We start from the raw sequence: 16,011 nt of genomic DNA on the forward strand, positions 1-16,011 counted from the left end.
GCAAGCTGTGGGTCGCGAAAACTGTCCGCAGACTCTCCACTGTGATGGATGTCATGCGTGAGTTCAATATGATGCACTCGATCCACTTCGAGTATGCATCGACAACGATCAGGAACATTTTTCCCATGAACGGGCCCGCATAGTCCAAGTGAATATGTGACCATGTCCTGGTGGGCCAGGGCCACGGGCTGACTGGGGCCTCTCTGGGGACATTGCCCAGCTGGGCACACGTCGTGCACCTGCGAACCCAGTGTTCCAGGTCTGAGTCAATCCCCGGCCACCACACGTGTGGCTTTCATTAAAACGATGCCAGGGTGCTCGCAGTGGAGTTCCCTGATGAACGCTTCCCTTCCTTTCTGGGGCATGACTACCCGGCTGCCCCATAACAGGCAGTCAGCTTGGACGGAGAGTTCATCCATCCGTCTCTGAAATGGGCAGACTTCCTCGGGGCACGCTCCGTGTGCGGGCGCCCAGTCCCCAGTCAGGTCACATTTCTTTATCATGGATAGGAGGGGGTCCCTGTTGGTCCAGAGTTTGATCTGGCAGGCAGCCCGCAGTGTCAAAAGCCTCAACGGCCATGACCATTTCAGCGCTCTGCTCCGACGCCCCCTCGGTGATGGCCAGTGGGAGCCTGCTGAGCGCGCCAGTGCAATTTTCGGTGCCTGGCCAGTGCCGTATTGTGTAGTCACCCGCAGCCAGCGTGAGGGCCCATCACTGTATGCGAGCTGACGCATTAGCATTGACAGCCTTGCTGTCGGACAACAGGGATGTTAACGGCTTGTGATCCGTCTCTAGCTCGAACCATCTACCGAAAAGGTATTGGTGCATCTTTTTCACACCGTACACACTCACGAGTGCCTTTTTCTCGACCATGCCATATCCACGCTCTGCCTGGGAGAGCGACTTGGAGGCGTAAACCACCGGTTGGAGTTGGCCATCATCGTTACCCTGCTGCAAAACACACCCAACCCCGTAGGATGATGCATCGCATGTTAAAACCAGTTTTTTACAGGGGTCATACAAAGTCAACAGTTTGTTGGAACACAGCAGGTTCCTCGCCTTATTGAAAGCCCATTCTTGACAACCCCCGAAGACCATTCACAACCTTTACGGAGGAGCATCTGTAACGACTCCAACAATGTACTTAAGTTCGGCAAGAAGTTCCCAAAATAGTTCAAGAGTCCCAGGAATGATCGCAACTCCGACGTGTTGCCGGGCGAATCGCCTCAGTTTTTGATTCAGTGGGCCGGATCCTGTCTGCGACAACCCTCCTGCCCAGGAACTCGACCTCTGGGGCCAAAAACACGCACTTGGCCTTTTTCAGCCGCAGGTCTACCCATTCCAATTGGTGTAGCACTCCTCCAGGTTGCAGAGATGTTCCTCAGTGTCTCAACCCGTTATAAGGATGTCGTCTTGGAACACGATTGTTCCAGGGATGGACTTGAGCAAGCTTTCCATGTTTTGCTGAAAGATAGCCGCTGCCGAACGAATGCCAAACGGGCACCTATTGTAAACAAATAATCCTTTGTGTGTCATGATGGTGGTCAGAAACTCGGATTCTTCAGTCAGTTCCTGAGTCATGTAGGCCGAAGTGAGGTCCAGCTTCGTGAACAGCTTAACCACCTGCCAGCGTGGCAAAAAGGTCTTCCGCTCTCGGGAGCGGGATTTGACCTTGCAGCGATACTCGGTTGATGGTGGCTTTGTAGTCGCCACAAATCCTAACCGAGCCATCTGCTTTGAGGATGGGAACAATGGGACTTGCCCAGTCGCTGAATTCAACGGGCGAAATTATACCCTCTCTGAGCAGCCTGTCCAGTTCACTTTCAAATTTTTCACGCGTCACGTACGGCACCGCTCTGGCTTTGTGGTGCACTGGTCTGGCATCCAGAGTGATGTGTATCACTACTTTGATGCCCTTGAACGTTCCGACACCGGGTTGAAAGAGTGACTCGAATTTTTGCAATACCTGCGAGCATGAACTTCGCTCCACGGATGAAATGGCGTGCACAACCCCACATTTCCAATTCATCTCAGCTAGCCAAATCCTCCCCAAGAGCACGGGGCCATTTCCCGGAACAATCCAGAGTGGCAGTCGGTTCTGTGATCCATTATGCGTTGCCACCAAGATTGCAATGCCCAGCACTGGAATGATCTCTTTGGTGTACATCCGTAGCTGCGTCTCAATGCGTTCCAATTTGGGCCTGCTAGCTCTGTGTGGCCATAGTCTCTCAAATTGTTGGGCGTTCATGAGTGACTAGCTAGCTCCGGTATCCAGCTCCATGTGCACCGGGATGCCATTCAGTAAGACTTTCATCATCATGGGTGGTGTTTTGGTGTATGAGCTGTGGACGTCGGCCACATGAACTCTCTGAACTTCAGCATCCATGGTTGTTTCCCAGGCCTCATCCTGCATTTCAGACCCCTCGTCTGGTTCGTCTGTCTCGCAGACGAGCCTCGCTACTGCCTTTTTGCACATCCTGACCAGGTATCCCTTGACATTACAAATGCTACAAGTGCAAAGTTGGAACCTGCAGATTTTTGTCGTGTGTCTGCCCCCACATCTCCAACATGAGCTGAGATTGCTGTTAACATAGAAACATAGAAACATAGAAACATAGAAGATAGGTGCAGGAGTAGGCCATTCGGCCCTTCTAGCCTGCACCGCCATTCAATGAGTTCATGGCTGAACATGCAACTTCAGTACCCCATTCCTGCTTTCTCGCCATACCCCTTGATCCCCCTCGTAGTAAGGAGTTCATCTAACTCCTTTTTGAATATATTTAGTGAATTGGCCTCAACAACATTCTGTGGTAGAGAATTCCACAGGTTCACCACTCTCTGGATGAAGAAGTTTCTCCTCATCTCGGTCCTAGATGACTTACCCCTTATCCTTAGACTGTGACCCCTGGTGCTGGACTTCCCCAACATTGGGAACATTCTTCCTGCATCTAACCTGTCGAAACCCATCAGAATTTTAAACGTTTCTATGAGGTCCCCTCTCATTCTTCTGAACTCCAGTGAATACAAGCCCAGTTGATCCAGTCTTTCTTGATAGGTCAGTCCCGCCATCCCGGGAATCAGTCTGGTGAACCTTCGCTGCACTCCCTCAATAGCAAGAATGTCCTTCCTCAAGTTAGAAGACCAAAACTGTACACAATACTCCAGGTGTGGCCTCACCAAGGCCCTGTACTCAAATCCCCTCGCTATGAAGGCCGACATGCCATTTGCTTTCTTAAGCGCCTGCTGTGCCTGCATGCCAACCTTCAATGACTGATGTACCATGACACCCAGGTCTCGTTGCACCTCCCCTTTTCCTAATCTGTCACCATTCAGATAATAGTCTGTCTCTCTGTTTTTACTACCAAAGTGGATAACCTCACATTTATCCACATTATACTTCATCTTCCAAGCATTTGCCCACTCACCTAACCTATCCAAGTCGCTCTGCAGCCTCATAGCATCCTCCTCGCAGCTCACACTGCCACCCAACTTAGTGTCATCCGCAAATTTGGAGATACTACATTTAATCCCCTCGTCTAAATCATTAATGTACAGTGTAAACAGCTGGGGCCCCAGCACAGAACCTTGCGGTACCCCACTAGTCACTGCCTGCCATTCTGAAAAGTCCCCATTTACTCCTACTCTTTGCTTCCTGTCTGACAACCAGTTCTCAATCCATGTCAGCACTCTATCCAATCCCATGTGCTTTAACTTTGCACATTAATCTCTTGTGTGGGACCTTGTCGAAAGCCTTCTGAAAGTCCAAATATACCACATCAACTGGTTCTCCCTTATCCACTCTACTGGAAACATCCTCAAAAAATTCCGGAAGATTTGTCAAGCATGATTTTCCTTTCACAACTCCATGCTGACTTGGACCTATCATGTCACCTCTTTCCAAATGCGCTGCTATGACATCCTTAATAATTGATTCCATCATTTTACCCACTACTGAGGTCAGGCTGACCGGTCTATAATACCCTGTTATCTCTCTCCCTCCTTTTTTAAAAATTGGGGTTACATTGGCTACCCTCCACTCGATAGGAACTGATCCAGAGTCAATGGAATGTTGGAAAATGACTGTCAATGCATCCGCTATTTCCAAGGTCACCTCCTTAATACTCTGGGATGCAGTCCATCAGGCCCTGGGGATTTATCAGCCTTCAATACCATCAATTTCCCCAACACAATTTCCCGACTAATAAGGATTTCCCTCAGTTCCTCCTCCTTACTAGACCCTCTGACCCCTTTTATATCCGGAAGGTTGTTGGTGTCCTCCTTCGTGAATACCGAACCAAAGTACTTGTTCAATTGGTTTGCAATTTCGTTGTTCCCCGTTATGACTTCCCCTGATTCTGACTGCAGGGGACCTACATTTGTCTTTACTAACCTTTTTCTCTTTACATATCTATAGAAACTTTTGCAATCCGTCTTAATGTTCCCTGCAAGCTTCTTCCCGTACTCCATTTTCCCTGCCCTAATCAAACCCTTTGTCCTCCTCTGCTAAGTTCTAAATTTCTCCCAGTCCCCGGGTTCGCTGCTATTTCTGGCCAATTTATATGCCACTTCCTTGGCTTTAATACTATCCCTGATTTCCCTTCATAGCCACGGTTGAGCCACCTTCCCTTTTTTATTTTTACGCCAGACAGGAATGTACAATTGTTGTAGTTCATCCATGCGGTCTCTAAATGTCTGCCATTGCCCATCCACAGTCAACCCCTTAAGTATCATTCGCCAATCTATCCGAGCCAATTCACGCCTCATACCTTCAAAGTTAGCCTTCTTTAAGTTCTGGACCATGGTCTCTGAATTAACTGTTTCATTCTCCATCCTAATGCAGAATTCCACCATATTATGGTCACTCTTCCCCAAGGAGCCTCGCACAACGAGATTGCTAATTAATCCTCTCTCATTACACAACACCCAGTTTAAGATGGCCTCCCCCCAGTTGGTTCCTCGAAATATTGGTCGAGAAAACCATCCCTTATGCATTCCAGGAAATCCTCCTCCATCGTATTGCTTCCAGTTTGGTTAGCCCAATCTATGTGCATATTAAAGTCACCCATTATAACTGCTGCACCTTTATTGCATGCACCCCTAATTTCCTGTTTGATGCCCTCCCCAACATCACTACTACTGTTTGGAGGTCTGTACACAACTCCCACTAACGGTTTTTGCCCTTTGGTGTTCTGCAGCTCTATCCATATAGATTCCACATCATCCAAGCTCATGTCCTTCCTAACTATTGCATTAATCTCCTCTTTAACCAGCAATGCTACCCCACCTCTTTTTCCTTTTATTCTATCCTTCCTGAATGTTGAATACCCCTGGATGTTGAGTTCCCAGCCCTGATCATCCTGGAGCCACGTCTCTGTAATCCCAATCACATCATATTTGTTAACATCTATTTGCACAGTTAATTCATCCACCTTATTATGGATACTCCTTGCATTAAGACACAAAGCCTTCAGGCTTGTTTTTTTAACACCCTTTGTCCTTTTAGAATTTTGCTGTACAGTGGCCCTTTTTGTTCTTTGCCTTGGGTTTCTCTGCCCTCCACTTTTCCTCATCTCCTTTCTGTCTTTTGCTTTTGTCTCCTCTTTGTTTCCCTCTGTCTCCCTTCATTGGTTCCCATCCCCCTGCCATATTAGTTTAACTCCTCCCCAACAGCACTAGCAAAAACTCCCCCTCGGACATTGGTTCTGGTAACAAAACGAGTATTCCCAGGCATTCCTCTCTGATGGCTCGTTTGGCTGTTTCTAAGTACTCTGATGGGGGATGTTAATTGTCCCATCACAGGATCCATTGTTCCTCATGAAGGCGTGAATTGCCGATCCCCTTTCCATTGTCCCTGTTGCAGGGCCACCCTGGAGCTAGTTGCTGCCTGGACGGTGTCGAATTGCCCTTGACTGCCTGTGGGGTTCTGTGTCCTTTTTACAACATTAACTCCCTGGTTCATCGCAACATTGAAACCAGGGCTGTGTGCGTAAATGAGCTTGGTCTCCTCTTCCACTGCCATGAAAGTCTGAGCTATCAACGCTGCCCTTTCTAAAGTCAAATCCTTAGTCTTTATGAGCTTCCTGAAAATACCGGCATGATTAATGCCCTCGATGAAAAAGTCCCTTAACATCTCCCCCCTGCAGGCATCGGAGAACTTACAGAGACTGTCCAAATGCCGCAATTCCGCCATGAAGTCCGAGATGCTTTGACCCTCCCGATGCCGGTGAGAGTAGAACCAGTGCTGGGCCATGTGTACACTTGCTGGCTTGAGATGCTCACTGATCAGCTGGGCTGAGCTCTTCGAAGGACTTGTCCGCTGGCTTTTGGGGTGCGAACAGGTCTTTCATCAGCGCATACATCTGTAGACCACAGCTGGTCAGTAGATGCGCCCTCCGCTTGTCAGTCGCTGCCTCTTCCAGCCAGTCCTTTGTGACAAAACTCTGCTGGAGTCTTTCCACAAAGTCGTCCCAGTCCTCACCCACACAGTAGCATTCCTCTGTGCCACTAGTGGCCATCCTCGTGGTTCGGTGATTCCCCATTCTCGTCGCCAGATGTAGTGTCTCTGCACCTCTTACAAACTCACACAGGGCATGGATATATCAGACACGGCCACTCTGTGGCCTTCACTTTATTTCCAGGACTGAAGAGTGCTGATCCTGGGTGGGACCTCCCCTTTTGTACCTGGAAGCCCAGGTGAGGAGCTCACTCCCTGTGGTCAGGGTGTGCATTACAAGGTACAGGTACAGTACGCATGAGTTACAGTTATATACTTATAGTCATTGCAAGATGGTGAAATACATGATATCCAGAACCAGGGGACATCGTCTTAGGATAAGGGGTAGGCCATTTAGGACTGAGATGAGGAGAAACTTCTTCACTCAGAGAGTTGTTAACCTGTGGAATTCCCTGCTGCAGAGAGTTGTTAATGCCAGTTCACTGGATATATTCAAGAGGGAGTTAGACATGGCCCTTACGGTTAAAGGGATCAAGGGGTATGGAGAGAAAGCAGGAAAGGGGTACTGAAGGAATGACCAGCCATGATCTTATTAAATGGCGGTGCAGACTCGAAGGGCCGAATGGCCTACTTCTGCACCTATCTTCTATGTTTCTATGTTTCTATGTTTCTACACCCACTGGATTAAATTGCTATTTTAATTCCAACAGCATAAAAGATTCACCGCAGGGTTTTACCTGCAGAGGAATCTGTGAACGAGCTAATTCTGCTAAATGCAACCTTAATGCCGAGACAACCATTTACTACATAGAGTAAATTAGCACAAAGATTGCCAACAGTTAGAATATTACCCTACCTGTATTTCTCTGTTAAGATGTTTTCTGTGATATTGTGCATGAAAGTTTTTTTTCAAACTGGCTTGTCCAATGATATCCCAGACATGAAGGACAGAAACAACAAAGCTATTTCACCTGGCATTGAGTACAATATAATTATTCTGCCCAATGTACATGATAATATAATTATTTTAGCTAATTTGGAGACGAAAGCATTGTTATTTAGATGTCAGGCACGGCTCATTGGTAGTATCCTCACCTCTGAATCAGAAGGTTCTCAGTCTCACTTCAGGGACTTGAGCACAAAATCCAGGCTGACACCCAAATGTAGTACAAAGGGAATACTGCACTGTCAGAGGTGCCTCTTTCAGATGAGTCGTTTAACTGAGGTCCGCTTAGGTCAACTTGAAAGATCCCACAGCACTATTTCAAAGAAGTGCAAGTGAGTTATCACCGGTGTCCTGGCCAATATTAAATCCTCACCCAACATCACCAAAACATTGCTGTTTGTGGGAGTTTGTTGTGTATAAATTGGCAGCTGGGTTTCCTACAATACACTTCAAAAGTCCTGAGGTTGGAAAAGACACTATAGAAATGCAAGTCTTTAAAAAATTTTGCCTATCACATGGACGATTTCAATCATTCACTCTGACATAAAATGATGTAGTATTTTATCTGACGCAGACTTTAAAATGTGGTATTCTATCTGGCACAAAGGATTTAATAAAGTTAACAAAATAAATGTCTCAGACTGTGGAGTAACACGTATTCAGCACAATCTGGCATGCTGCATAGTTGCAGTCTCCCTCCAGGTTTCTCTGGTGGGTTTGCCGATATGTGGGCCTCATGATTTCTTTTAACTTAAAATTAGTGTCGTGAAATTACTAAAATAGTAGGGAACAAAGGGACTAATAAGAGTGAGGAACATAATGTAATTAATATCAGTAAAGAAAATGTACTTGAGCAACTAATGGGACTAAAAGTCGACAAATCCCCTGGACCTAATGGCCTATATCCTTAGGTTCTAAAAGAGGTGGTTGCAGAGATAGTGGATGCATTGGTTGTCATCTTCCAAAATTCCCTAGATTCTTGAATGGTCCCTGTGGCTTGGAAGGTATCAAATATAGCCCCACTATTCAAGAAAAGAGGGAGAGAGAAAACAGAGAAGTATAGGCCAGTTAGCCTGACTTGAGTCATCGGGAAATTGCTGGAATCCATTGTTAAGGTCGAAGTAACAAGGCATTTAGAAAATCATAATATGATCAGACAGAGTCAACATGGTTTTATGAAAGGGAAATCGTGTTTAAAAAATGTACTAGCATTTATTGAGCATGTAACTAACAGGGTAGCTAAAACGGCACCAGTGGATGTATTTGGATTTCCAAAAGGCATTCGATAAGGTGCCACATGAAAGGTTGCCACACAATATAAGGGTTCATGGGGTTAGACGTAATATATTATACCAGGTACGGTAGCATAGAAGTTATGTCACTGGATTTGTAATTCTGAGGCCCGGACCAATAATCTGGAGATGTGAGTTCAAAATCCCAGCTGGGGAATTTAAATTAAGTTAATAAATCTGGAATAAAAAGCTCATATCAGTAATGGTGACCATGAAACTACTTGATTGTCAGAAAACCCAATTTGGTTCACTAATGGGAAGGAAATCTGCTGCCCTTACCCGGTCTGGTCTATATGTGACTCCAGATCCAGAGATATGTGATGGACTCTGAAATTATGGCTTACCACCCACCACCTTCTCAAAGGCAATTAGAGATGAACAATAACAGCTGGCTTTGCCAGCGACACCCATGAACAATTTTTAAAAAGCATGATAGAGAATTGGTTAATGGACAGAAAACAGAGAGTGGGGATAAATGGGTCATTTTCAGGTTGGCAGGCTCTAACTATTGTAGTGCTGCAAGGATCAGTGCTGGGGCCTCAGCTATTCGCAATCTATATTAATGACTTAGATAAAGGCACCGAGTGCAATGTATCAGCCTTTGCTGATGATACAAAGCTAAGTGGGAAAGTAAGATGTGAGGAGGACACAAAGAGCCTGCAAAGGGATATAGAAAGGTTAAGTGAGTGGGCAATACGATGTCAGATGGTGTATAATGTGATGAACTGTGAGGTTATTCACTTTGTTGGAAAAATAAAAAAACAGTATTTTTTTAAATGGTGAGAAACTATTAAATGTAGGTACTCAGAGAGATTTATGTGTCCTCGTACAGGAAACACAGAAAGTTAGCATGCAGGCACAGCAAGTAATTGGGAAGGCAAATGGCATGTTGGCCTTTATTGCAAGGTGGTTGAAGTACAAGATTAAAGAAGTCTTACTACATTTGTGCATGGTGAGACCACACCTGGAGTACTGTGCACAGTTTTAGTCCCTTATCTGAGAAAGATCATACAATATATGCCTGACCGGTGGTGCAACAAAGGTTCACTGGATTGATCCCTGAGATGAGAGGGTTGTCCTGTGAAGAGAGATTGAGTAGATTGGCCCTATACTCACTGGAGTTTAGAAAATTGAGAGGAGATCTAATTAAAAGCCCTCAGATTTTGAGTGCGATTGACAGGATAGATGCTGAGAGGTTGTTTCTCCTGGCTAAAGAGTCTAGAACTAGGGTCCATAGTCTAAGGATTAGGGGTGGGCCATTTAACACTGAGATAAGGAGGAATTGCTTCATTCAAAGGGTTGTGAATCTTTGGAATTCTCTACCCTAAAGTGCTGTGGATGCTGAATCGTTGAGTATATTCAAGGCTAAGATAGATAGATTTTCAGACTCTCGGGGAATCAAGGAATATGGGGATCGGGCGGAAAAGTGTTGAGGTCGAAGATCAACCATGATATTATTAAATGGCGGAGCAGGCTCAAGGAGCCGTATGGCCTACTCCTGCTCCTAATTCTTATGTTCATTTGGAACCGTTGACATCACCAGGCCATGACTTTAGAACATTAAGAAGGCCACGCCCACCTGGCGTGAGCAACCCTCCCGAAGAAATATTTTGCCGAGTAAAATTGATAGCAGGGATTGCATTGGGAACATGTCGGAAAAAGCTCCCGGAAATAATGGAGAATCAAGAGTCCAGCGAGAATGAGGAACTGAAAGAAATTAGCATTAGTAAAAGAATCATAGGCAGTCCCTTGGGGTCGAGGATAACTTGCTTCCACACTAACAATAAGTACTCAGGTGACTGGTGAACTCATTTTAAATGGTGGAAGAAGCCTGTGCATGAATTCTTTTAACGTGTGGTGGCCATTGCACACCAGCCACCACACGGGCTTGATGGAGCAAAGTCTTGATCCAGTGGCAAGGGGATCCAAGATGACTGGAGACCAGGCTCCACCGCATGTGCCCAGTACATACACAAACTCAAACCTACTCCTACTGTCCTCCTTCCTTCCTCCTTCCCACACAACCTTTCTCTACGGGGATTTCATAGTACGCAATGTGAGCCTCACGACCTCACAGCTTGCAATTGGCCCGTGCTGCGCCTTCCTTTGGTCATGTCCGTGCTGCTCCACCTCTGGGCTCCAACCTCTCCGCTCCTCTGTGCCTCATCTGTCCTCTCCTCTCTGCTTCCAACCTCCAGACCTCGCCGGTCCCAACTTCCAGACCCTGCCCGTCCCGACCCCACCCGTCCCGACCTCCACTCCTCGCCGCCGCTCCTCCTCCTCGCCGCTTCTGACCGCCGCTCCACCTTCAATCATGTAATGTCAACCCAGGACACTGGTCTACGCAAACATTACAGTGTTGCCCTTTTTCTGGGTCATCCACTGCAGAGAGCTGCAATCAGCCGAGTTCAGGAAGAGTCACCTTTCCCTTTAGCGTCCTGACAGGATTTAAAAAAAAAATAGTACTGGTGAAATTAATGGACTGAAAGCCGATAAATCCCCTGGACCTGATGGCCTACATCCTAGGGTTTTGAAAGAGGTGGCTATAGAAATAGTGGATGCATTGGTTGTCATCTTAAAAAAAATCCATAGATTCGAGAACAGTTCCCACGGATTGGAAAGCAACAAATGTAACCACACTATTTAAGAAAGGAGGGAAGAAAGAAAAATGGGGACGACAGACCAGTTAGCCTGACATCAGCAGTAGGGAAAATGCTAGAATCTATTATTAAGGATGTGGTAACAGGGCACTTAGAAAATAATAATAGGATTTAGCAGTCAACACAGATTTATGAAAGGGTAAATCATGTTTGAAGAACCTGTTAAGAGTTTTTTGAGGTTGTAACTAACAGAATAGATAAGGGGGGACTAGTGGATATAATATATTTGAATTTTCAGAAGGCATTCAATAAGGTGCCACGTAAGAGGTTATTGAACACAATTAGGGCTCATGGTATTGGGGGCAATATACTAGCATGGATTAAGGATTGGTTAATGGACAGAAAACAGAGTGTAGGAATAAATGGGTCATAAGAACATAAGAACATAAGAAATAGAGCAGGATTAGGCCACCTGGTCCCTTGAGCCTGCTCCGCCATTTAATAAGATCATGGCTGATCTGATCATGGATCCAGCTCCACTTCCCTGCCCGCTCCCCATAACCCTTTATTCCTTTATCGCTCAAAAATCTGCCTATCTCCGCCTTAAATATATTCAATGACCCAGCCTCCACAGGTCTCTGGGGCAGAGAATTCGATAGATTTACAACCCACTGAGAGAAAAAATTCCTCCTCATCTCAGTTTAAATGGCCGTCTTCTATTCTAAGATTAGTTTTAGTTCCCCCGATGAGTGGAAACATCCTCTCTGCATCTACCTTGTCGAGCCCCCTCATTATCTTATATGTTTCGATAAGATCACCCCTCATTCTTCTGAACTCCACTGAGTATAGGCCTAAACTACTCAACCTTTCAACCTACTCAACCTATCTTCATAATTCAACACCCTCATCTCTGGAATCAATCTAGTGAACCTTCTCTGATCATTCTTTGGTCATTTTCAGGTTGGCAGACTGTAACTAGTGGGGTACGCAAGGATCAGTGCTTGGGCCTCAGCTATCTATATCAATGATTTGGATGGGGGGGGAACCAAATGTAATATATCCAAGTTTGCTGATGATGCAAAGCTATGGGGGAATGTAAGTTGTGAGGTGGATGCAAAGAGGCTTCAAGGGGATATAAACAGGCTAAGTGAGTGGGCAAGAACATGGCAAATGGAATATAATGTGGAGAAATGTAAAGTTATTCACTTTGATACGAAAAATAGAAAAGCAGAGCATTTTTTTAAATAGTGAGAGATTGGGAAACGTTGGTGTTCAGAGGAACCTGGGTGTCCTTGTACACAAATTACTGATAATTAACATGCAGGTACAGCAAGCAATTAAGAAAGCAAATGGTATGTTGTCCTTTATTAAAAGAGGATTTGAATATAAGAGTAAAGACTATAGTGCAATTATATAGGGCTCTGGTGAGACCATACCTGGAATATTGTGTATAATTTTGGTCTCCTTACCTAAAGAAGGATATACTTGCACTCGAGGGTGTGTAATGAAGGTACACCAGACTGATTCCTGGGAGAGGGTGATTGTCCTATGAGAAGAGATTGAGTCGACTAGGTTTATATTCTCTACAGTTTAGAAGAATGAGAGGTGTTCTGATTGAAACATACAGACTTCGTCCAGGGTTTGATAGGGTAGATGCAGGGAGGATGATTCCCCTGGCTGGGGAATCTAGAACCAGGGGGCATAGTCTCAGAATAAGGGCTGAAATGAGGAAAAATTTCTTCACTCAGAGGGTGGCGAATCTTTGGAATTCTCTACCCCAGAGGTCTGTGGAGGTGCAGTCATTGAGTATATTCAAGACAGAGATCGATAGATTTTTGGATATTAAGGGAGTCAAGGGATAGTGCAGGAAAATGGAGTTGAGCCATGATCTTATTGAATGGCGGAGCAGGCTCAAGGGGCCAAATGGCCTACTCCTGCTCCTATTTCTTATGTTCTTATGTTCTTATGTCGTGCATCCCCTGATTGCCATTTAAACTACCAACCTTCTTCGCTCGCGCCACTTAGGTTGCCTTAAAATCAAGGTTTCAATTTCTAACAATGAGGCAACATTGCTGATTCTGCCATTAGAGTTAAATTACATCTAATTCCATTGTTTTTAAACTCACATACGTTATCATTTCAGGTCCTCAAAAACCACTGACATTTTCATGGTGGACGTTGTCTGATGTTTGTATACTGATATAAATTGCATTAGAATAATAGTATATTTGAGCAAAGAAACCGGCCATTTGTCCCATCAAGTTTGTGCTGATATTTTTCTCCATGTGAGCCACCTAGTCTAATCCCACTCCTCTGTTTGCTATATTCTGGGCCAAATGACCTCCTTTTGTGGTATAAGATTCCATGATTCTATTCTGAGATTATAATTGATGGTCTCTGCTTCAACCTTGGTTTGTGTCAGCATCACAAATTCTTCCCGGCTACTGAATAATGATTGTTTTCTAACCTCCCCTTTAATTTCTTTTTGTGGTTGTCTTAAATCTGTCATCTCTTTTTATTGCCTTACCGACCACTTATCACTGTTTACCTTACTATCACCCATGTAATCTTAAGGACCTGAGATGATATGCTTGTGAGTTTACAAGCCAAAAGAAGTAGATTTAATTTATCTCTAATGGCTGAATAGTCAGTCAATGGTGGACCAATTGTGCGTAATCCTACCAAAGTTCCCGTTAAGTTTTTGGCGGTGTGTGGCCCATTTAAAATACTGCACTTGCGCGGTTTTTCCCATTTAAAAGCCGGTGAGCCGGCTGTAGGGGAGCTCCAGAGCACCATGCAGCCACACAGCTTAAAGAGAACATCGAGTCCTACATTTTAGGCCATGGCCTCATAAAAGTTCATCTTCGAATCATACAGCACAGAAGGAGTTCATTCAGCCCATTGTGGCTGTGCCAGCTCTTTGAAAGAGCTAGCCAATGAGTCACACAGCCCCTGCTCTTTTCCGGTAGCCTTGCAAATATTTCATTTTCAAGTATAGATATATCCAATTGCCTGTTGAAAGCTACAATTGAATCTGCTTCCACCACTCTTTCAGGCAATGCATTCTAGACCATAAGAGTTTGCTAAAATTTCCTAAATTGGTAATTGTCCAATAAAATGAATTATTAATTGAACATTCTTTGAGCCCCTTGCTGCAGTAACACTGGTTCACGCTGCATTATATATCATGTTGTCAGAGGGGAAAGTTAGGTGACCCTTGAAGTAAACTCAAATTGATCGGGAGCTGGGCCTGCAGAAAACTGTTGCACTGCTACAAATTGAAGGTTCCCTGCAATATTTTCAATTAACCTGTGTGTTAAAGGAATACATTATAATCAGGTCCTTGTGTTAAGAGTTTAAACGATAGAGATCAAGTTCAATTGTGAAATGTTTTGTGTCAAAATAAGCAATTAAAATCCATTTTCCATCAGTTTCCTTAATGTTCGGAGAGATTGAGAGCTTTTAAGGCAGTCATAACCTGTATATTAGTGGTTGAGAGATGCTCAAATCATAGTATAAGGAGCAGACTGTGCAAATTAAATTACCCATCTGAGCAATAGAAAATGACAGTTCTAAGTGCAGAGATGATCAGATTAAAGACGACAGGGAGATGATTTTTAAACTCTCCTTTAGTGCTAAGGTTTCAAACACTGAACTAAGAGAAGATCTAGGTTAAGAAAACTTCTTCCTTGCGACATTATCCTATTTACAATGCTTACTTTGTGTGTGCAGGTAGTATAACTAATTTGGAATCATGGTATGCTAACATTCAATTCACTATTACGTTCAAGTGCAGGGAGAATATTTCACCACAGCTGGCAGGTTGCAGTTATAATTTACAGTTATAGTCGGCGTATTTACTGAGGCGTATGAAAGCATAGGATTTACGCTTAACATCCATAAGACAAAGGTCCTCCACCAGCCTGTCCTCGCCGCACAGCATAGCCCCCGTCATCAAGATCCACGGTGCGGCCCTGGACAATGTGGACCATCTCACACACCGCGGGAGCCTTTTATCATCAAAAGCAGACATTGATGAGGAGATTCAACACCGCCTCCAGTGAGCCAATGCAGCCTTCAACCGCCTGAGGAAAAAAGTGTTCGAAGACCAGGCCCTCAAATCTACCACCAAGCTCATGGTCTACAGGGCTGTAGTAATACCCGTCCTCCTGTGTGGCACAGGAACATGGACCATGTACAGTAGACACCTCAAGTCACTGGAGAAATACCACCAATGATGCCTCCGCAAGATCATACAAATCCTCTGGGAGGACAGACGCACCAACATTAGCGTCCTCGACCAGGCCAACATCCCCAGCATTGACGCACTGACCACGCTTGATCAGCTCCGCTGGGCAGGCCACATTGTCTGCATGCCAGACACGAGATTCCCAAAGCAAGCATTCTACTCGGAACTCCTTCATGGCAAACGAGCCAAAGGTGGACAGAGGAAACGCTACAAGGACATCCTCAAAGCCTCCCTGATAAATTGCAACATCCCCACCGACACCTGGGGGTCCCTGGCCAAAGATTGCCCCAAGTGGAGGAAGTGCATCTTGAGTCTCAGCGCCGAGAGCATGCAGAAAATATGCATGTTCTCGGCGAGACAGCGGAAAGAACGTGTGGCAAACCTGTCCCACCCTCCCTTACCCTCAACGACAATCTGTCCCACCTGTGGCAGGGACTGTGGCTCTCATATTGGACTGTTCAGCCACCTAA

This window comes from Pristiophorus japonicus, chromosome 1 (assembly GCF_044704955.1).
Source record: "Pristiophorus japonicus isolate sPriJap1 chromosome 1, sPriJap1.hap1, whole genome shotgun sequence".
Lineage (NCBI taxonomy): Eukaryota > Metazoa > Chordata > Chondrichthyes > Pristiophoridae > Pristiophorus > Pristiophorus japonicus.